Source organism: Schistocerca serialis, chromosome 5 (genome assembly GCF_023864345.2).
Source record: "Schistocerca serialis cubense isolate TAMUIC-IGC-003099 chromosome 5, iqSchSeri2.2, whole genome shotgun sequence".
NCBI lineage: Eukaryota > Metazoa > Arthropoda > Insecta > Orthoptera > Acrididae > Schistocerca > Schistocerca serialis.
Window position 1 is genome coordinate 452,958,305 of NC_064642.1, and position 22,627 is coordinate 452,980,931.

Consider the following 22,627-nt stretch of genomic DNA (forward strand, 5'->3'; position numbering starts at 1 on the left):
AGCAATACAAGAGGCAATCACAGCCTCTCACCAAGTTTATATTAATCAATCACTTACTTAAAATGATCCCCAACGATTCCTCTTGAATTATACGCTGGTAGTGGGAAACATTGTTCACCTTCAGTAGATTTGGCCACGGAGAAAGTGGTAATATTTCAGGGCCAGTGCCTAATGCTAATGGAACGAGGATAGTTCAATGTGCTGCCAATGCTGAAGAGGAGGAATATCATTACCTAATACGAAAGTACCTGGGAAAACGGGTAATCTTGATACACACGAGGAACAGACGATAAATATCTAATAAATAAAGAGTGGACTGATGCTTCGAGCAGGTTAAACTGAGATAATAAACACTGACAACATGCTGGAACGGCGTACTGAGGCATAAAGATAGTCATTTTACTTAGCTCAGTATGGAAGTGTAAGAGCTGTACATCTCGCCTTAGGTACCCCAAGTGTTAGAAATTATTCTCTTCCTACGATCGATGCACAACTGGGAAGCATCTCCTCAGTGTACAACGGTTATTCATGCAGGCAACGTACCATCACCAGGGGTCATCAAACTGTTCGTAACGCCATTTAAAACCTGTTTTCAGATGGCATTTCAAAGCAAACCCTGCGAACACAGGGGGTGAAACAATATCAGAGGTCTGAAAGAAATTCAAACAAATAGCACATACGTCCTGTCCTAAGCGGAGTTTCTTGAACATACCTTTTTTTAAATATTTGATACACTGATGTTGAGAGACCTTCTCATTTACTCTCTGTTACGACCAAGAACAAAGCGCTCGGATTAAAAAGAATATAAGATAGGGATGTAGACTTTCGCGCCTACTGTCCAATCTGTACATCGAAGAAGCAATGGCGGGAATAAAAGAAAAGTTCTAGAGTGCGATTAAATTTCAGGATGAAAGGATATAAATGGTAAGATTCATTGATGGCACGCTATCCTCAGTGAAAGGGAGTAAGAATTGCTACAGTCTGTATCCGAGCGACCGCTACGGTCGCAGGTTCGATTCCTGCCTTGGGCATGGATGTGTGTGATGTCCTTAGGTTAGTTAGGTTTAGTTAGTTCTAAGTTCTAGGCGACTGATGACCACAGAAGTTAAGTCGCATAGTGCTCAGAGCCATTTGAACCATCTGAACCAGTAAGAATTGCAGGACCTGTTGAATGAAATCAATAATCTAATTGTGGCGTTTGTGCCACATCCCTGCCCACATTTATTTCATTTTTGTTGCTGCGTTTCAATGCACAATAAAGGAAGATTTTGTTACGGGAGGCTAGCAAGTGGACAGGATGACAAGGCAGACTCATCAAACGACGCACCAGAGCATCTCATTCCGTGAAAACGGCCGGGCGAGCAAGAGCCGTATTGTACTGGAACAGAGAGAGAGACGGGATTCGCCTGCAACACTGGACGCCAAGAAGTGAATCTTTTACTATTCATATTTACTGTCTGGGTGTTAATATACAGCTCCAACCGTGCAGATGACGTTAATTGCACTGCTAACTTGTTAATAACAATTTCGGTATGACTCAATTCATCAGGAAATGGTAATTACAAATTTTAATTACTGTCAGTACTTATTGGTGGAAAGGATGGACCACTCACAAGTGCGCCCTGAGAGGGCAAGTGCCAAACTCCTGCGATAGCTCACTACTAGTCTACGATCGGTTTACGGGGAGGTAATACATGAATCCGTGTATAAAATCTGTTCTCATGTAAAGACGGAACAGTTTGTTGAATAACTGCCTCGGATTTCGTATTTCTGCAATGTTGTGTTCATCCGAGGAAGTTTGCGATCTGTTTTGGAGGTGGCAATAGGCGAACTAGTGTGTGAATTGCAGCTTCGTATAAAGTTAGAATTAATTGTTAAAACTGCCTCGGAAAATATATTTGTGCGATCTCATGTGGACTCTAAGATCGGGTGAAGCATTTTGTGACTTTTGCGGTACTTGGGAGCTAATGATTAATGACCGAGAATCTTGTTATGAATGTAAGCGATACACTGGCTTCAGAAATTGTTTTACTAATTTTGCGATTGGACAAACAAAACAAAATTAGTTGACATCCTAAAATTTTATGATTGAATATATGCTTAGCATTTAAATACTATCCACTTGCCATATTATTATGTACTGTTTATCGCACAAGCGTTAGAGGTCGCGACGACGGAGAAGAAACCGCTTGGGGCAACGTGTACGAGACGCGAGGTAAGGAAGTTGACTATAATTCAGTTACGACAAGAGGGGGGGGAGGGGGGAGGGGGCAGACGCTCTGCTCTTTCATGTAAATCACACGTTGCATCACTGCGCATCCCTGTGTGCGTATTGTGGCAGACGATATTTCGATCATTCATTCCCTGTCTGCTGCAACAGTGTTGCATACTGAGTACAGGTTTTGGGTTGACAGTAATACTAAGAAAGCCGAAAGTAATGAGGAGTAACAGAAATGAGATTAGGGGTAAGCTTTATATCAGAATTGGGGACCACGGACGAAATTAGGGAATCTGCCACGTTGGAAGCAAAATAACACACGATGGACGAAAAAAAAGAGTAGATAAAAAGCGTATTTGCGTAGTAGGAAAGGGCATTCCTGGACAAGAGAAGTATGCTAGTATCAAACATCGACCTTAATCTGAGGAAGAAATTTTTCAGATAGTTCATATGGAATAGATCATTGTACGGAAGTAATCAAAGACTCTGTGGATGTTGAAAATAAGATGTTCTTATCAGGAAAGGAATGAGCAAGTTATTTGCAGGATCGGCAATGAAAGGAACGTATGGTAAACACTACCAAGAAGAATGGGCGGAATAATAGGACACGTGTTTAGACATCTTCCGTGGCAGTACAGGGAGTTGTATAAACTATTGTAAAAACTGTAACGGAAGACAGAGATTAGTACACACCCAACAAATAATTGACGAAGTTGTGTGCAAATGGTGCTCTGAGATGAAGAGGTTGTTATAAGAGAGGAATTCGTGGCGGGCCGTGTCGAACTAGCCAGAAGATTAATGGCTAAAAATAAAAGATCAATAACAAATGTAATGTAGAAAAATAATATCGTGGAATATGGAAACTCCATTTAGATATCTGCATAGGCAAGCGACAAGGTGGAGCACATGACAACCGTAGAAAGGAAAGAAAGTTAAGTTTCAACTTCTCGTCGATTGGACAAGGATGGAGAAGAAAATCCCCGATGTCCTTTTCAAAGGAACCATGCCTGCTTAGCCTTAATCGGTTTAACCATTCTACGGAAACCACGGAAAGCTAATTCTGAATGGTCCGACGGAGAACCATTGAAGGAAGACACCGAAGCAATTCAGAGAAGGCCAGCTAGATTTGTTACCGGTAGGGTCGAAGAAAACTTAAGTGTTACGGAGATGCCTCGGGAACTCAAATGGGAATCCCTGGAGGAAAGGTGGCGTTCTTTTCGGGAAGCACTGTTGGAAAATTTAGAGAACTGGCATTTGAAGCTGACTGCCGAACGATTCTGCTCCCGCCAACATCCATCGTGCGTAAGGATCACGAAGATAAGATACGAGAATCTAGGGCTCATACGGAGGCGTACAGGCAGTCGTTTTTCCCTCGCTCTATTTGCGAGTGGAACAGAAGGGGAAATGACAAGTAGTGGTACAGGGTACCCTCCACCACGCACCTTACGGTGGCTTGCGGAGTATCTATGTAGACGTAGATGTAGATTTTAACTCCGATCATGACGACTGCAAATCCAGTGCCGTGACTACTGTGCCAGTTCGTTCGGTCGCAAATGTGCAGGTAGAGCCATCATCGCTCACATATTAGTATCCTGAGAATGCCCACCTACAAAGTTTCAAGAGTCTACTTCAAATGATGACTCTGGGAATATACTACCCTGCTCTGTGTATGGCTCCCGTTGCTATAGTGAGAACAAGATTAGACTATAGCACTCACAGAGTCATTTGAACAGTTATTCTTGCCACGCTCCATACGTGAACGGAACAGGAACCTGCCCAGATAGATGGTACAGTGGGAAGTACCTTGTTCCGTATACTTCACAGTGGTTTGCAGAGTATGTACGTAGATGTAGAAGTGAAAAATATCAATTATGCTTGTTGCAAGTTACTCAGTAATTTGTGGAAAGTCAGCCTTGTAAGTTGGAACTGGCTGTGTTGGTGTACCAAGAGACTACAAAAAACGCGAAAAATGGTGCAAAACGGGGTGACTGACATCGGAAGTACCAAGTTATCTGATAGACATGACGCATTTCACAACTGTATTGTCGTGTTCAGTCCTTCTGGCTTTCTGGTGGTTGTATATATCCTGGTCTTCGAGGAATTACTTTCCGAATAGAGGCCGACGCACTTCCTCTACATCTATACCCCGAAAACATCCACACAATGTGTGTGGAGCGGGATACATCATGTCCGAAGGCGTGCTGAAAACTAATGCCTCCGAGTTTTTTATGTGGAAACTCGTAAAGCTTCTTAAATGAAACAAATGTTATTAACATTCTACATCTTTATTCATCACGTCTACTTATTTGCAGCCCTCTACCGGTAGAGGGCTCAGAACTGTAGCATGTAACTTGGCTATGTATAACGTAACTATGTCGACGAATGAGAAACAGCGTCCTGTAATCGAGTTTCGAATTTGAAGAGTTCGTCTAAACATGGAGAATCCTCCCTTCCAGCACCACACAGCAGCGCTGCGACATCTACAGCAATTCGATGTCTTTTGTTCACTGTCATCTATCATCCTCAAAACAGTCCCGACTTGGCCTCGTCCGATTTTAATTTGTTTACATAAAGAACACCTTCGATGATTTCACAGTGACGGTATCAACAAACTGGTCTCTCGTTGGGAGAAATGGGTTCGTCACCAGGGTAACTATGTTGAGAAATAAATATGTAATCACTAAGAATAAAGATGTAGGATTTTAATGACGTTCCTTTTATTGAAAATCCTTTGCGTTTTTTCAAATTAAAAATTCAGAGGCATTACTTTTCAACACGCCCGCATACTATCGTCAGTTCCCCCTTTTCTGTCACAGTCGGGAATGATGTGCGGGAAGAACGAATATTGGTAAGAACCGTGTGAGCTAGAAACTAATTTTAGCAATGCGGTCGTTTCGTAACATACGTATGCAAGAACGCACACTCTCGCGACCACACTGTGATGCAAAACGCCCCTCTCGTAATATCTGTCACTTGAGTTGTGTGTATTTCTCACTTACTAAACGAACCCTTAACATTATACGCTGCACTTCATTTTTATTTCTTTCTATTTCCTCTATCAATCCCACCTGTTAAGGGTGCCAGATTGAGGATCAATAGGCAAATATTACTCGAAGGATAGTCTTATAACCATCATTTAAGCGTGGGCAGCACCAAAGTTTTCTTTCAATTAATCTCAATCTGCCAACTGCGTTACCTACGATTAGTTTTAAATCATCTTTCAACTTGAAATCGTTTCATCCCTATACTGCCAAATATTTATTTGCTTATTGTATAATGACAGAGAAATATAGACAACTATTTACAACAAATATATGAATTTCTATACAGATACACGCAATCTCAAGTTCGTAATGGGTCCTTAGCTTTAAGGCCAGCTTGGGAATCCAGTCATAAGCTGCTTCAGACAAATTGTTAAGGTCTTCCACTGTTCTTTTGAATGCTCTGAGGGAGCATTCAAATGATGTATGATGTACAGTTTGCTGCTTCTCACCTCAGTCACATTCAGGGGAGAACTTCTGTCCCTGTTGGTGCAGAAGTGATTCACATCTGTCCCGGTTAGTTTTGCTCCGATTCAGTAAGCACCAGTGTCGTTGGGGTCGCTCCCAGGGAGATTTGATTAGTTGGTGATGCTTCATGCAACATTGACTGATGGTTCCTGGCTTCTTGCATGGTGAAGTTACCGTCTTGCAGGTTGACTGCATTGCGCCACGATGGTTTTCTATACCTCAGTCTCTGGGGTTCTGATAGCGGATTTCCTGAATTATTTTTTTTTTTTAATTCTTGTCCACACGTTCAGCAGTGAGTGTGATCATCTTATTGGTGGTGGTGGGATATTACGAAGTACCGGCAGCCAGTGCGTGTTTGTGAGACGAATACACCCTGTGATGAGGGGCATTGGTTAATTGGGCTTTCGCATCTCGTGGTTGTGCGGTAGCGTTCTCGCTTCCCACGCCCGGGTTCCCGGGTTCGATTCCCGGCGGGGTCAGGGATTTTCTCTGCCTCGTGATGGCTGGGTGTTGTGTGCTGTCCTTAGGTTAGTTAGGTTTAAGTAGTTCTAAGTTCTAGGGGACTTATGACCACAGCAGTTGAGTCCCATAGTGCTCAGAGCCATTAATTGGGCTTTGCGCCAATTATTTTAGTATGACCACTTTTTAGCCAAGTGGAACAGCAGTATTCCACCATTGAGTGTAAAAGGACTAGGGTTGATGCTTTGAGGACTGCTACAGTGGCACCCCAGGCAGTTCCTGCTAACTTCCATGGTATATTGCTCCAAGTTTTGATTTTAGCAGTCACTTTCCGGAGATGGATTTTGTATGTCAGAGACCTGTCTACACACCCTTAAGTACTTCAGAGTGCTGCAATATTAGAGACTCTGATCTCTAAATGCGATATTAGACTTATGGTTTGCTTGTTTATTCCGTCGGAGAGAATTATGTTTGAAGCATTCATCCAACGACTTCAGGTCTGATGTTAGTGTTGCTCAGCTTCCCTAAAGCTTTGATCCTGAGCGATCAGAGCAGTATCATTAGCGTAAATAAATTTCCTGGACTTTGGTTCTGTAAGATCGCATGTATACAAATTAAGAGGGAGTGGTGTCAAAACAGAACCTTATGGGATACCCTATTTTTTTGTGAACTCTGGATGTATATACTGTTCAGTATGTTGCCAATTAGATCGGTTAGTTTCGAACACGGAATGAAAGTGATGAATTTGAGCGGAAGTCTGTCGCGCCAGACGGTATCGTAGGCTGTTGTTAGATCTAACAAGGGGAAGGCCTGAGACAAGGTCAACCGATTCGGCTCAGATTTGGCAGGTCGCTTGTGTAAAACCTAAAACGAACTAATCTAAGATGTTTGGGTCAACACCCCCGCTATTTTGAGAAAATCACCCCTAAAGGTTATGACGAGCAATCGACTAAAAATTGTAGGGATCGACAGATAATTGTAAATAGAGCAATTTTCATCGTCATGTATGGGGTCCACAAACTCATACTTTTCCAGAAATCGAGGAAAGAAAATTTTACAACTGCAGCATCTGTACCCACATGGTAAACGCCTTTCACCGACAGCGCAACGGTTAAGGTATCTCGCTGGGAATCAGAGAACACTAGCGGATGTTATTCTTTTCGTTTGTATTTTTCCATGAAACTCGCTGGGAATCGGAGAACCCTAGCGGATGTTATTCTTTTCGCTTGTATTTTTCCATATCTCAAATGATAGGGATAGAGGGTTAATAAGAGAAGTAAATCAATAAGGAATGATAATAATAAGGTAGGCAAATAAATTTCTCAAACCTCTTGGGATAGTAAACAACTAAAATGTTACTCCAGGTCACTTTACAATGGTTCTTCCAGTCACTGTTACGTGTCCTCACTTTTCTTCGAACAACTAGATGGATGGTACTTGTCACATAAACATTCGAGACAAATATACTCACGGCACCAAGAACATCTAATGAATGCAATCTTTCGACAACTACATTGTTCATACCGAAGAGTCGGCGGAAAACAAACTTGGTTTACGTTTTAAAATATGTCTTTTTCGGGAATTAATTTTGATGCGCACCACGCATACGATATCATCGCCTGAAAAATCGGTGCTGAAAGTTTGTTATGAATTATGCTGTGAACAGTTATTGCATCCGTGCGGTTGTGCAATTCCCGCTGGGTTTCCAGAAGCACAATGCAATTCTGAAGCCCGGAAATAAAGTTTCTTCGAGTTTCGAACCCGGGTTCTCCGATTCCCAGCCAGTTACCTTGGCCGTTGCTCTATCGGTACTGTCGACGAAAAGCGTTTACCATGTGGATACAGAAGTGGCAGTTGTAAAAGTTTCTTACCTCGATTTCTGGAAAAGTATGCGTTTTTGGACCTCATACCTGATGAAGAAAATTGCTCTATTTACAATTATGTATCGATCCCCCAATTTTTAGTCGATTGCTCGTCATAACCTTTAGGGGTGATTTTCTCAAAAACGCGGGGGTGTTGACCCAAAATGTCTCAGATTCTTTCGTTTCAGGTTGTACACAAGCGATCTGCCAAATTTGCGCCGAATCGGTTGGCCGTGTCTGAGGCCTTCCCCTTGTAAGAAGACGCCCATGTTTATGTTCTGCCTCTCAAATCTGTTTTCGATATGAGATGCTATTACTAGCACCTGTTCCTCACAAGCTCTTCCTGGCCTGAACCCAGCTTTCTCTCTTGGGATGTGTTTGTTAACTGCTGAGCAGATTCTCTTGGAGCTCTATAGGAGCTCGAATGTGATACTAGGAGAGAAATGGAGCGATAGTTTTCGACTTTGGACGTATCTTTGGTTAGCTTTGGTAACTCAATTATCTTAATTTTCTTGAGGAAAGGTGGCAGATGACGTGACTCTAAGATATTTGAAAAGAAGTTGTTCAGCCATTTGAAAGCAGCAGTTAGCATCAACGCCTACTTCTATGGTTTCTTCCAATAGCAATGCGGTGGAAAACTCAGATGTTTGTGGCGCCCACTGCGTCTTTGCTTTCAAGAGATGTCTAACTTCTCTACTGATGTGTTTATCTCTTGTTGACATGGAATTCCTAGTATCTAGTGGAAGTGACTATGTCCAGTGACTGTTCGAAAAACAGGCAATTAAACAATAATTGTTATTTCCGCCTACTTATGGGCAATACGTTACGCCCTTTCTTTCTGGGGTTCAACTGCAAATCTGTGCATCAAGTGTCGACCCTCAGCAGAGCTTCCAACATTTCGTTACTAGGATTTTCTAGAGTTGCGACGTTCTATATCATTGAACAGCCTCATGTAGCTTCCGAAATTACCCACTACATCATTTATATGTCTTGAAAGGAAAACGCCACGAAATGTCACGGCTTGTATCCAAAAGCTCATTCTCTACAGGGTCTCCCAGAAATATTGCGACAGACTTCAAGGGGTTGTAAAGTATGTCCTCAAGGTATGAATCAGTATCCATAAACGTCACACAACGGTGCCGCTGAGTGTCGACGATATAGGTTCCGGTGCCTGCAGCTAGGACACCCCTTTGGCGGCAATCGTGATTTTGCATGCTGACGGACGTAGATGGAGCATCTGAAATGTTTGCTTTTCAGTGATCGCGATTGATTGCCATAATCACAGTGGAGAAGATGCAGATAGCTCCTGCGAAGAAAACCTTATCTTCTACGAATGCATTGCTCTGTCGCCTTGGTGGACTGTGGATTCAGGTACGGGTTTCCACATACAGTTTATTTTACTTCTCCTGTACACCGAAAAACACTGAGATTTTAAAGAATTCCAGGGGAAAAAATAAATTGTGGATGGAAACGTGTGTCCGGAACCATCATTCACAGGGGCAACGCAGCATCATATTCATAGGAGACAAGGCCTTTCTGCGCAGCAGCTAGCTACACTCTCACCACTGGCGATCGTGGTAATCGGTAGCTGTCACTGAATAACAAATAACATTGCGAGATGTTCCGCCTACAGTTCTCTCATCGTACAAAGTCATTCAAAGAGATTCTGGTCGTATGTAAAGTACACTAGTGGCAAAAAACAGTGGCAAACACTGCGCGATAGCGATGGAAATGTTACCGATGATGGTGCCACTAAAGCGGAGTTACTAAATACAGTTTTCCGTAATTCCTTCACTAAAGAAGACGAAGTAAATATTCCAGAATTCGAAACCAGAACAGCTGTTAGCATGAGTGACACAAAAGTAGATATCTTAAGTGTTGCGAAACAACTCAAATCACTTAAGAAAGGCAAGTCTTCCGGTCCAGATGGTATACCAATCAGGTTCCTTTCAGAGTATGCAGACACAATAGCGCCTTTCTTAGCAATCATATACAACCGCTTACTTGACGAGAGGTCTGTTTCTAAAGCCTGGAAAGTAGCACAGGTCACACCAATATTCAAGAAAGGAAATAGGAGTAACCCATTGAATTACAGACCCATATCACTGACCTCGGTTTGGAGAAGGATTTTGGAGCATATACTGTACCCTAACATTATGAATCACCTTGAAGGAAATGACTTATTGATACATAACCAACACGGATTCAGAAAATATCGTTCTTGTGCAACGCAGCTAGCTATTTATTCCCATGAAGTACTGAGTGCTGTCGATTCCATATTCCTAGGTTTCCAGAAGGCTTTTGATACCGTTCTTCACAAGCGACTATTAATCAAATTGCGTGCATATGGAGTAACGTCTCAGATGTGTGACTGGATTCGTGATTTCCTCTCAGAGAGGTTACAGTTCGTAGTGATAGACGGTAAACCATCGAGTAGAACAGAAGTGATATCTGGCGTTCCGCAAGGTAGTGTCATAGGCCCTCTGCTGTTCCTGATTTACACAAATGATCTAGGTGATAATGTGAGCAGCCCCCTTAGATTGTTTGTAGATGACGCTGTAATTTACCGTCTAGTAAAATCAACAGACGATCTACTCCAATTACAAAATGATGTAGAGAGAATTTCTGTATGGTGCGGAAGCCCGCCGGGTTGGCCGTGCGGTCTAACGCACGACTTTTTGGGTGGGAGAGAGCGCCTGGTCCCCGGCACGAATCCGCCCGGCGGATTTGTGTCGAGGTCCGGTGAAACGGCCAGTCTGCGGATGGTTTTTAGGCGGTTTTCCATCTGCCTCGGCGAATGCGCGCTGGTTCCTTTTATTCCACCTCAGTTACACTACGTTGGCGACTGTTGCGCAAACAAGTTCTCCACGTACGCGTGAACCACCATTACTCTACCACGCAAACATAGGGGTTACACTCGTCTGGTGTGAGACGTTCCCTGGGGGGTCCACCGGGGGCCGAACCGCACAATAACCCTGGGTTCGGTGTGGGGTGGCGGAGGGGTGAAGTGGACTGCGATAGTCGTCGTGCGGTTGTGGACCACTGGGACTGCGGTGGGGACGGAGCCTCTCCGTCGCCTCTAGGTCCCCGGTTAACATACAATACAATACAATGGTGCGAAAAGTGGCAACTGGCACTAAATAAAGAAAAGGCGAGGTCATCCACATAGGTACTAAAAGAAATCCTATAAATTTTGGGTATACGATAAATCGCACAAATCTAAGGGCAGTCAATTCGACTGAATACCTAGGAATTACAATTACGAGCGACTTAAATTGGAAAGACCACATATATGATATTGTGGGGAAGGCGAAACAAAGACTGCGCTTTGTTGGCAGAACACTTAGAGGATGCGACAAACCCACTAAAGAGACAGCCTACATTACATTTGTTCGTCCTCTGCTGGAATATTACTGTGCGGCGTGGGATCCTTACCACGTAGGATTGACGGAGGACATCGAAAAAATGCAAAGAAGGGCAGCTCGTTTCGTGTTATCGCGCAATAGGTTTGAGAGTGTCACTGATACGATACGCGAGTTGGGGTGGCAGTCACTGAAACAAAGGCGGTGTTCTTTGTGGCGAGATCTATTTACGAAATTTGAATTACCAACTTTCTCTTCCGAATGTGAAAATATTTTGTTGAAACCCACCTACGTAGGGAGAAATGATTATCATAATAAAATAAGAGAAATCAGAGCGTGAACGGAAAGATTTAGATGTTCTTTTTTTCCACGGGCTATTCGAGAGTGGAATGATAGAGAAGTAGTATGAAAATGGTCGATGAACCCTCTGCCAGGTACTCAAGTGTGAATTGCAGAGTAATGCTGTTGAAAGGGGTACCTTAGTGGTAGGCGCCGGCGCCGATACCTTCGACGCTCTATAGCGTCGTTGGATGACGTTTCTGGACACAGGTTCCTGTCCTCAACTTGCTTCTCAAGACACTCTCTGCAGTCCCTCGAAGTCTGTCGCAGCGTTTCCGGGACACCTCGTGTAGTCGAGTCGGGATAAGTAGATCTCCGACCTTCAGCAGCACCGTTGCCATTTTTCAATTGTGAAGCGCAAATGGCTGCAATCGAAAACAGTAGGCGGCTACACAACTGTGACAACACTGAGAGGTTTCGATTAGAACGTTTACAAAATCGAGTTACGTGACTGGCTGAGGTAGGTGCGGAAAGTTGCACTGCCGAGCTCACTGGAACTCTCAGGGAACTTCTTACGCCGACTCACCTATAATAAGTAAGAATTATTGCGGGACGTGGTCTTTCCCATTAGTTACTGAAAGAATACTGCGGATATTTGAAGCAGAATTACGTGCATGAGATCCTTGCTCACAAAGTTACCCGATTACAGTGACTGAAGAGCCGCGAACAGTGTACAATCACTAAACGGAGAATGCCGTCTGTTCAGAGAAATGGAATTTCTCTGTGTGAGTGAGGTGCTGTTTCATGTCTTCAGTCTCAGGAAGTCCTCCGACCGGACGGTATGCAAGGTCCAACCAAGGCCGTGTGATATTCCATGGACGATTTAAACTATGTGATAGGGACTGCGATAGAGGTGAGATGTACGTTTAATCCATTTCACTGAAAATAAAGTTGTACCTTTTCCCCATCATTTTAAGCTATTCAGTAACATTATCAGCTGTTCCGAAGAGGACAACATTCAATTCAACAACTCTAAAAATGTGGCTGCGTAAACTGAGGACCGTTCAAGGAGGCACATACACCTCGAATGTTCACGAATTTTTCGGATTTGTATACCATTCAGAATTTGTCGGATAGCCTGCAATTATGCATTAAACTTTATGGGCGATACCCAGACAAATTGATCGGCGTGCGCTGGTTTTCGCGACACTAATGGATCTGTGATTCTTTTCCTCATCCAGAATCATGCAGAGCCTATGCCATTTGGAATTGCAGCTGTTATCAATGCTTGTCCATGGATATCACGTTATTAGAGGGGAGGTATCTATTTTATTTTTATTTTTCCAGTTAAATTGGCACGAATGATGTTAATAGTAATCACTACTTTTGGTGTTACGCAACTATGTTAAACTTAGCAACCAATGTGATAGGAAAACCTTCGGGGAGAAGTGAATGAGACAAAAGAACGAAAAAGAAGGTCCACTTTTCTTTCTACAATGCAACGCGATATTGTCCCCTTATCTTATTAGAATTTAGCAAATACAATATCAACCGAACAAAAGCAGAAACTAATTTCTCATCGTTTTCGTTTCATTTAGCGTCTCACATCAGGTTTACAGTTGATCTACTGCATCTTCACACGATAATCGTTTCGTAGGAGATTACGCTTATAGAATATAAAGTATTGAGATTGCGTGTCCAGCACTACTAGAAAACCTCTGAGGTTTGTTGCTCATGATATTAATTTTCATTGAAAATAGCGACGATCACGGTACATTAGCACGAAAAAAAACACAACTAGTCTGTGTGATTCTAAGTTTGTTGTAATCACGAATAGCTCCTCGTTTTTTGTTAGACCTGTCTCATGTCCCAGTGATAATTTTTCTCTTGTTATGTAGTATACCAAATCGAATGCAGTTCGTAATCTTTCCTTAGTTTCGTAACTCGAACTTTCTAATCATCTTGAGATTGAAGCTCTTCTCTCTCTGTGTTTGCTTACAAGTAGATCTGTTCTTGGAGAGGGTCCGCCTTAAGCAAAACACAATTTTTATTTTTATTTTCCAGACATGTTTCGCTGAAGTTTCAGCATCATCAGTGGATTTTTTATTATCTTTCTTGTTACCACATGTTTTGTACTCCCTGGATTTTTATATTATTTAAAGCAGTTGTGAAACAAAACAACTGCATTAAATAACATAAAAATTTATGAAACGCATAGCATGTGGTAACAAAAAAAGATAATAAAAAAACCACTGACGACGCTGAAACTTCTGCGAAACATGTCTGATGAATAAAAATAAAAACAAAAAATTATGTTTTTCTGAAGGTGGGCCCTTTCCAGAAACAAATTGAACTACTATCTTACGGAATGGCAAATGGAGAAGTATTTTCTCCACCTACTATTCTTACAAAGAGAGGCTAAATCCCCAACAAATGTTCAGTGAAGAACTGGAGGTCAGAAATGTAGTCGTGTGGTAGCTACACCCGTCATTAAGTGAACAGATTTACGCCTCATAACATTTTTGTGCGTGGAATTTACGGTCTATAAAGTTAATATACAACAGACATTGCGCGCGTCCGCGTTTCTGAGCATAGCTCTTGGGTAGGAGAGATGACGCACCATCCCTCATAAGACCTCTCTTTACTTTTTGAATTAGATTGTTTTTAATAAGGCTGAGTGCATGATTTTGTCAGTAGATTCATACTACAGTAATATCAGAAATTGAGTCGACCATGCTGCAAAACACCTTGTTATTCGTTTATTTCTTTATTCTCCCAAACTAGTTTCGGGGACAAATATCTCCATCATCAGTGGGTTTTTTAAAATCTAAAACATGCAGAAAATAGCATGGTTATACACACCCAGTAGCACATTATTACATTTTTTTACTATTCGTTTTTTTAAAATATAGTTTACTATGGATACTTTCATACTACCTTATTTACTGTATGTTACAGCATGTTTTAAGCAATTATTGTCGCTGTTTGCGACATATTTTCTGTGCGCTTTTATTCTGTTGCCGTTTTTTACTTAGCGAACATCAAGGCGGGCTCAATTTCTGATATTACTATTTTCTATGCAAACACCGACCAAATGGAAGAGTTCCAAGATAAAATCATTGAGTCATACCTTTAGACACTCTGTACAGTTTCTAGCGAATATCGTCAAGAGTATACGATTTACATATCAGTCCACTTCTATGTTTCACATGAATAGTAAGAATGCTATCGGTTGTGTTCAAAGGCTACACCAGCACTTCGTAGCCATGCAAACGGCGCCAGTTTGAGCAGAAAATTTTCTGCAAATACTGGTCAGAATGGCGAAAGGCTCAAATTGCTGATGCTGACTGTCAACAGTTCAAGTTGCGACCTCAGTTCATGACACACAATGGCTTGCTTTGCAGAACAACAAAATGCAGATTACGAGTGGTAGTAGGTGCAACTTTCCAGATCGAAGTCTTGGCACAAGCGCATGACCATATGTTGTCAGGCCATGGTGGGGGAAGAGCAACTGAAATACGTATTCAAGTCACCTTCCATTAGGAACGTGGGTGCACTCAGCGACTGTGATCTGATTTATAAATTACAGAGCGCAGCAATCAGTCGTCCTTTTTTGCAGGTTTTATTTGGTAAATACAGTTTTCGGCTAGTGCCTAGCCACTTTCAGTGCACTATTATTCTAGTCTCAATGCATGTCAGTTCTCTGTGACTGACGCCCGAGCAACAGGGAACTGACATGCACTGAGACTAGAAAATAGTGCATTGATGATGGCTAGGCTCTAGCCGAAATCTGGATTTACCAAATAAAACCGGCGAAAAAGGACGACTGATTGCCGTGCTCTATAATTTATAAATGATAGACGTATTGTCGAAAAATTTTCCTGGAGGACTAGCAAACGAGAAGTCGACCAGTAATTCAGCAGCTGCGTACCTTGCGCACAACGAGCTGATCTTAGGCACCGACCGATTCCGTCAAATTGTCTCCTGGAAGTATCTAAACCATCTGAAACGCTCTAATTGGACATTTTAGGCCCATTAAAAACCGGCAAAAATAAATACATATTGACTATAATTGACGATTTATCGCTTTGTACAGTAATGGTTGGAATTCCTGACAAAAACGCGAGTACAACTGCTCAAGCGCTAGTAAATAATTGGTTGCTCACATTTGGCATTCTGGACACATTAATTACAGACCAGAGTATCTATTTCATGCCCGATATTGTGAAGCAATTGTCCAATTGCTCCGATCACAAGCTGCAAACAAATCCTTTCTACCTTCGAACCAATGGGAGAACAGAGAGAGAGAGAGAGCATCGCACGGTTTCGAATATACTGAGCTATTAAGCAGTAATCATGCAAATTGGGACATTTCAATTTTGGAACCACTGCACAGAATTCTGAAACACATATGGCTACTGGTCTTTCGCCATAAGACGTACTATATGGGAGAAAAATACCAGCACCTTTCGAAGTGATTAAGCCAAAGCTTGGATCGGAACGTTTGCTAAGAAATTATGAGACATTTGGTAACAAGTAAAACGCGCTTATACGGGAGCCTTAGAACGACAAGAGGAGATAGACGACACGTAGGGATGTTATGGCAATGCACGATTGCCCTCTGAGTATTAGTAACAAACCCATATACAGCAAACGGCAAAACAAAGAAATTCGTGACCCAATACCATCGACCATACCAAGTAGGGGAAATGACGTCACCTGTCAGTGTTAAAATGCAGATGGCAACGGAGACTTCGATTATTTACGTGAGACGTATTAAGCCTGTTAAGGGAGTTGTCGATGTATTGCCGCATGTATCAGCAGCATCCGCAGCAGAAAATGCGAAGCTTCTTATTGTTAGAATGAAACAGAAACAGACGATTGACAACCCCAGTACACCTAAAATGACTTACGCCCTTAGGCCACATCTATAGATAAGATTCGAGACTGTTGTCTGCCTATACTGCACTTCATTTGTTCACGTATAGATTATTAGAAAGTCATCCAGTTTTATTTCGTTCTATTTATAGTATGTTTTAAAGTGTCTTTTTTAATTTTTCCTGGAGGGATTAACCAACGTTGTTTCTGTATATGGGGATATGGTTTTACTTGGGTATTCTCGCCTTCTGAAGGGAGGGGGAGATAATGATGAAGATTCCTTCTCTCAGCTCACTTACCGAAATGGGTACGGGTATGAACGAAAGAGATAGTAACAATTTCAGAGCGAAGATGCCAGAGGGAAGGGGTTAGGATCTTCCCAAGTAGGACGATACAGACTGGCGTACGGGCATGCAAAGTCCAGTTACTCCTGGTTAAAAACCGAAGCAAGTGAATATCAAAGGGAAGTGTTAACGCTGTATCCACATTTCCAAGAGTGAGCACCCACTGGGTCTCCTTAGCTTTTTCATCAGACGTAACCACAGTAAACTGTTACGAAGATGGGAAAACAACAGGTGTGAACAGAGTCGAATTACGGGAGAGCGGAATAATAGTAAACGGTACTTAGCAAACATGACATTTCGTCTACCACCTACGATCACTGATACGACCACACTCAAGTGGGAACAACCTATTTTATTCTGGCCCGAGAAGCGGCCAGAGGTGCTGCCTACCCAAAACTCTTGCTAAATAATACCCTGAATCCAGATATTCTATGTACACTAGACGAACTAGTAGTAATGCAAAAAGGGAGAATTACAGCCGAACAAATATTCCAGCAAATACAGTGATAATGCGATAGACAACATCATAGTATAATTATATACGCATGACACCTACCCGCTCTGTAGTGGTTCTGATTGCGATTTGCGCAATCTGTTTCTGTTTTAAACGGAAGTCAGTGCACCACTCAAACTTATCTGTGCATCAGATACCCGTTGATTAGTTTGTGAATGAAAGACGTAGTAACGGAATTACGTATAAAGTAATGCATGAACCTTTAAATGTATGAATAACTCCGTTAGCGTCTAAGAAATGGATTCTGCAAGGACTCTGCCCCTTCGATATATCAACTGTTGAAAATCATGTAAATTAGTGGAATGGTAACGGAACAATAACTAAATTCGTATTAGGGGTAACTAATGGAGCAAAATATGTAGGATGAGGTTATGATGGATATGCCAAACTGAAAAATTCGACAACTAATTTTCTTATGGAAGGGGGAGATCTTACACCCCGGGATAGCATCTCCAGTCGACACTCGTCCAAGTTCTACATTGGCAGCTCCTTGAAGCCAAACTGCATGTGTCAATGATCAGCAGATTGCCAGATAGGGGGAAACGCTGAGCGAGTCGCGGCAAACACGGAAGTTATCGCAGTGTAGGGGAATAACCGCGCTCCCAGGTCTACAAGTAAAATATGATGCAGTCATGGAAGTCTAGAGATAAAGTGACAAAGCAGAGTTTCTTAAAGATGGCTAAGAATAACGCAACAATAAGTATTCAGGTGTCGAGCCAGCAGAAAAGAGCCTCTGAAAGGTGAAGCTGCAAGAGTCAGAAGTCACTAGCAGAGCTGATACCGAAATAAAAACCGGGATACATACGTCATAGATATCATCACCGTCGCCTCAGAGTGCACGAGAAGCACATACATGTATACCCACCCTTCTTAACAAATATTTGATTGGCGAGTGTTGATTGCCAATTGCCCAGTGGGTAGTCTCAACCCTTGTGCAAGTTTCAGCTGTCCAGTTAGAGGGGAGGCTATGGAAGTTGACTCTCAGCGCGCCTAGTTGTCTCCCATCGTCTATGGGTCCATGCGTCCAACTGGAAGGACGCTGCTGCTGCCAGCTGCTCTGCCAACTTCGAGGCCATGCTGATGGCGCCTGGAGACCACCATCACCCTGCTCTTCTGCTGGAGACTTGACTTGTGAGACCTGGACACCGTCTGTCATCCACCCAGTACCCAATGCTGCCGCTCATCCCATTCCTATGGCAGACGCTGATGCTGCTGGCCCTGTTTTCTAAATAGGGGCTGAAAGCCGACCCCTGCGTGTCAGCGAGTACTTCATATGGACCTGGGGCATAACTCCTGAGTGATCACGAAAGCACTTGGGTGATCGACATGTAGAGTTGGAGGCCGCCAGATTCCGCGGTCGACAGCCGCCCCTCGATAGCAGCGACTACCTGTCTCTTCACTGCACTGCACTGGCCGTACTGCTTCTGGTCCATTGCACACTGGCTTTCCTCCTCCGACAAGGCACAGTTCCACTGGGCTGCTTGTGTCATGGTGCTTTGGAAGTCAATCCTGTGTTACTGCCAAATAAATGTTATTGTCAATGATGTTTTCTTTGCGCTCTTGAGCGTAACTAGGACCTCACAAGTGCATCCTTCCCGGCCCTCTCCTGACCACTGGAGGAGTCTGGGTCCTGACCCCTATAAGATGCAAAATATGGTTCAAAAGATGCAAAGAAACAAATTTGCAGTGAAATGTGAGAGTAGCCTGGAACAAAGTAGGAAAACTCGAAGTTTGTGGGCAGTGCTCAATTCTGTACAACATTTAGCAGGTTATAAGGTACACTGACAGAAATGGAAATATTACTCCATAAACGTCTTGATCGTATCCTGCCAAATGGATACTCCAGTATTTATGTACCTTTGTTGATCAAAATTTCATCCTGACGATAATTTATTTTCAGTACAGGAGAATGTCACTGGTTCAAATGGCTCTGAGCACTATGCGCCTTAACTTCTGAGGTCATCAGTCGTCTAGAACTTAGAACTAATTAAACCTAACTAACCTAAGGAGACCACACACATCCATGCCCGAGGCAGGATTCGAACCTGCGACTGTAGCGGTCGCGCGGTTCCAGACTGAAGCGCCTAGAACCGCTCGGCCACACCGGCCGGCAGAAAGTCACTACTACAACTTAAGGGTGCTGTCAGTTCATGCCGAGTGTCGAATGTGTCTAACGTTAATGTAGGTTTTCAGAACGTCTCGAGCTGCCATGCATTGTTAACCACTGACATCTGCATTTACATCTACATCTATCTCTACATACATACTCCGCATGCCACCATATGATACGTGGCACGGGGCATCCTGTACCGCTACTAGTCACTTCCTTTCCTGCTCCACTCGCAGATAAAGCGAGGGACGACCAACTGCATGTATGCCTCCAGATGAGCCCTAATTTATGATGTCTTATCTTCGCGGTCCTTACTCGAAATGTATGTTGGTAGCACTAGAATCGTTCAGCAGTCAGCTTCAAATGCCGTTTCGCTAAATTTTCTCAATAGTGTTCCTCGAAAGGAGGCTTTCCGATTTATGTTCCTGAAGAATCTCCATAACACTTGTAAGTTGTTCGAACCTGCCAGTAACAAATAAAGCAGCCCACTTCTGAATTCCTTCGATGTCTTGCTTTAATCCGACCTGATGCATATCCCAAACACTCGAGCAGTACTCAAGAACAGGTAGCACTAGCGTCCTATATACAGTCTCCTTTACAGATCAACCGCATTTTCCTAAAATTCTCCCTACAAACTGAAGTCGGTCATTTCTCTTCCCTACCACAATTCTCCCACGCTCGTTCCATTTCACATCGCTCCGTAACTTTCAGCCCAGATATTTAAACGACATGACTGTGTCAAGCATGGAACTACTAATAAGGTATCCAAACATTAAGGATTAGTTGCTCCTACTCACCGCATTAACTTACATTTTTGTACAACTCGAGTTAGCTGCCATTCCATCACACCAACCAGAAATTTTGTCTGAGTTATGTTGTATTCTTCTACAGTCATTCAACGTGACATCTTCCTGTACACCACAGCATCATCAGCAAACGACCACAGATTGCTGCCCATCCTGTCTGCCAGATCATTTATGTACATAGAAAATAATAGCAGCTCTATCTCACGTTCTTTGTCTCTGACGAACATTCGCCATCGAAGACTACTTACTGGGTTCTATTACTTAAGAGGTCTCAGAGCCACTCACATATCTAGGGACCTCTTACATATGCTGGTACTTTCATTAACAGCCTGAAATGGGGCACAGAGCCAAACGCTTTCCGGAAATCTAGGAATATGGAATCAACCTGTTGCCCTTCATCCATAATTTACAATATATTATGTGAGAAAAGGGCATGCTGAGTTTTGCACGATCGGCGCTTCCTAAAACCGTGCTCATTCGTGGACATAAGCTTTTTGGTCTCTAGAAAATTTATTATATTCGAACTCAGAATATGTTCTAGAATTCTGCAGCGAACTGATGTTAAGGATATTGGTCTGTAATTTTGCCGGTCCGTTCTTTTACCTTATCATGAACAACAGAGACTTGCGTGGTATAGAGTCAACTGCGACACCAAGTAGCGTTCTGACGTCTTCAGCGATGAGTCTCTTTCCTGTTTGTGGCGGCTAGATTGATGCTACCTTATCTGTAGATGATCTGTTGGAAGGTAACAGGACGCAACGATTCTAGAACCATGGTTTGCGGAATTATTTATGGTAATGGAAGTAATTTGGTAACTGTTGAAGAGGAGGTGAATGCTCGCCAGTATGTTTTTAGACTGGTAAACCCTGTTGTCATATGCTTCATGACCAGGGTACTAAATGGCACACTCAAGCAGAATAATGCAAGACCCCACAATGCAGTTCACACCGCAAACGCCTTGAGAAATGTACGGACGTTTGTCTTGTCTCGCAGAAAGCGTGCCCACGATGCGATAGAAGGACATATACTTTCATACGAGCCTCCAGCCAGTAATCACAACATACTGACACAACTTGTTTTTCAGCTATGTCAAAAAATTCTTCAAGATGATATTCGAAGGTTCTTTTTTCCATGCTACAACGAACACAAAAGTGTGAGGGTCACACATCGCATCGCTGTTGACAGGGATCAGTTTGATTACAATGAAAGTTTAATCATTTAATATTCGTTACACGGTGAAAATATTCACAAGGATTGATAAGTATCGAAATGGTGCTTCATGATCTAATACCTTCCGTTTCCGCCAGCGTTTTTTATAGCCTTGCACGGAAAGGAAACATGGACAGTTCATACAAGAAGAGAACAGAAACTTTTGAAAAGTTGTGGTACAGAAAAATACTAAAGATTATACGAGGGGCGTTGAATAAGTAACGCAACACATTTTTATCCGAAAGCAGGTTGGTTGGTTTCATTCAGGATTCCAATACACAATATTATTCCCCACTGTTTTGATTACAAAACTTTTTTTTTTCAACATAATCTCTGTTCAGTGGGACGACCTTACGTCACCTTACTGGGAGAACCTGTATGGCTTCATAGTACCATTCTACTGGTGGACGTCGGATCCACCGTCTTGCTGCAACAAAAACTTCGCCATCGTCCAAATACTGCTTCCAATGGTGTGAATTCTTCTTTGGGCCAAACCTGTTGCTCTTTAAGGTCTTTTGCAAATCGGCGAGGGAATCAAAGGGCATAAACCTTTGAGTGCTCCAAATAGTGGACGAGTGTGTCAGCACTACGAACAGAGACGCCCAGTTGAGGAGCGAGGTGGTTCACTGTGATCCGTTGATCACATCGAATGAGAGTGCCCGCACGTTCCAACGTTACACAGCTGCGTACAGCCGGCTGGCATGCGGGAGATGCGATGATCATATACGACGAACAGGTATTGAATAGTATTGGATGACTTTTTGCGAAAATTTTCCTATAGAACTATTCCAACAACCCCATAATAACGAAAACCGAAACATCATCGTCTAATTCAAGAATTACACCTTTCGACTGACATAGTGAGTGCTCACTATGTACTTTGATATACAGACTTTCACGTTGATACTTACATCATATACTGTATGATCTGAAGATGGTAATGGCCGCAAAAGGTAGTTGTGAAATGTAGAATTTACGTGATCAGGACGAACCTGTACAAATGAATATTCAGACACTAACTATTCAAACAAAATCTTAATGCCACCATTTATACTCACTGTGAGTTCTACTACTAAA

At 42.7% G+C, this 22,627-nt stretch overlaps 1 protein-coding gene across 2 annotated transcripts in view; it reads right to left on the minus strand.

The window, feature by feature from the left end:
* LOC126482332 (uncharacterized) overlaps positions 1-22,627 on the minus strand; it is a 652,552-nt gene that overhangs the window by 233,759 nt on the left and 396,166 nt on the right. The window lies entirely within an intron of this gene.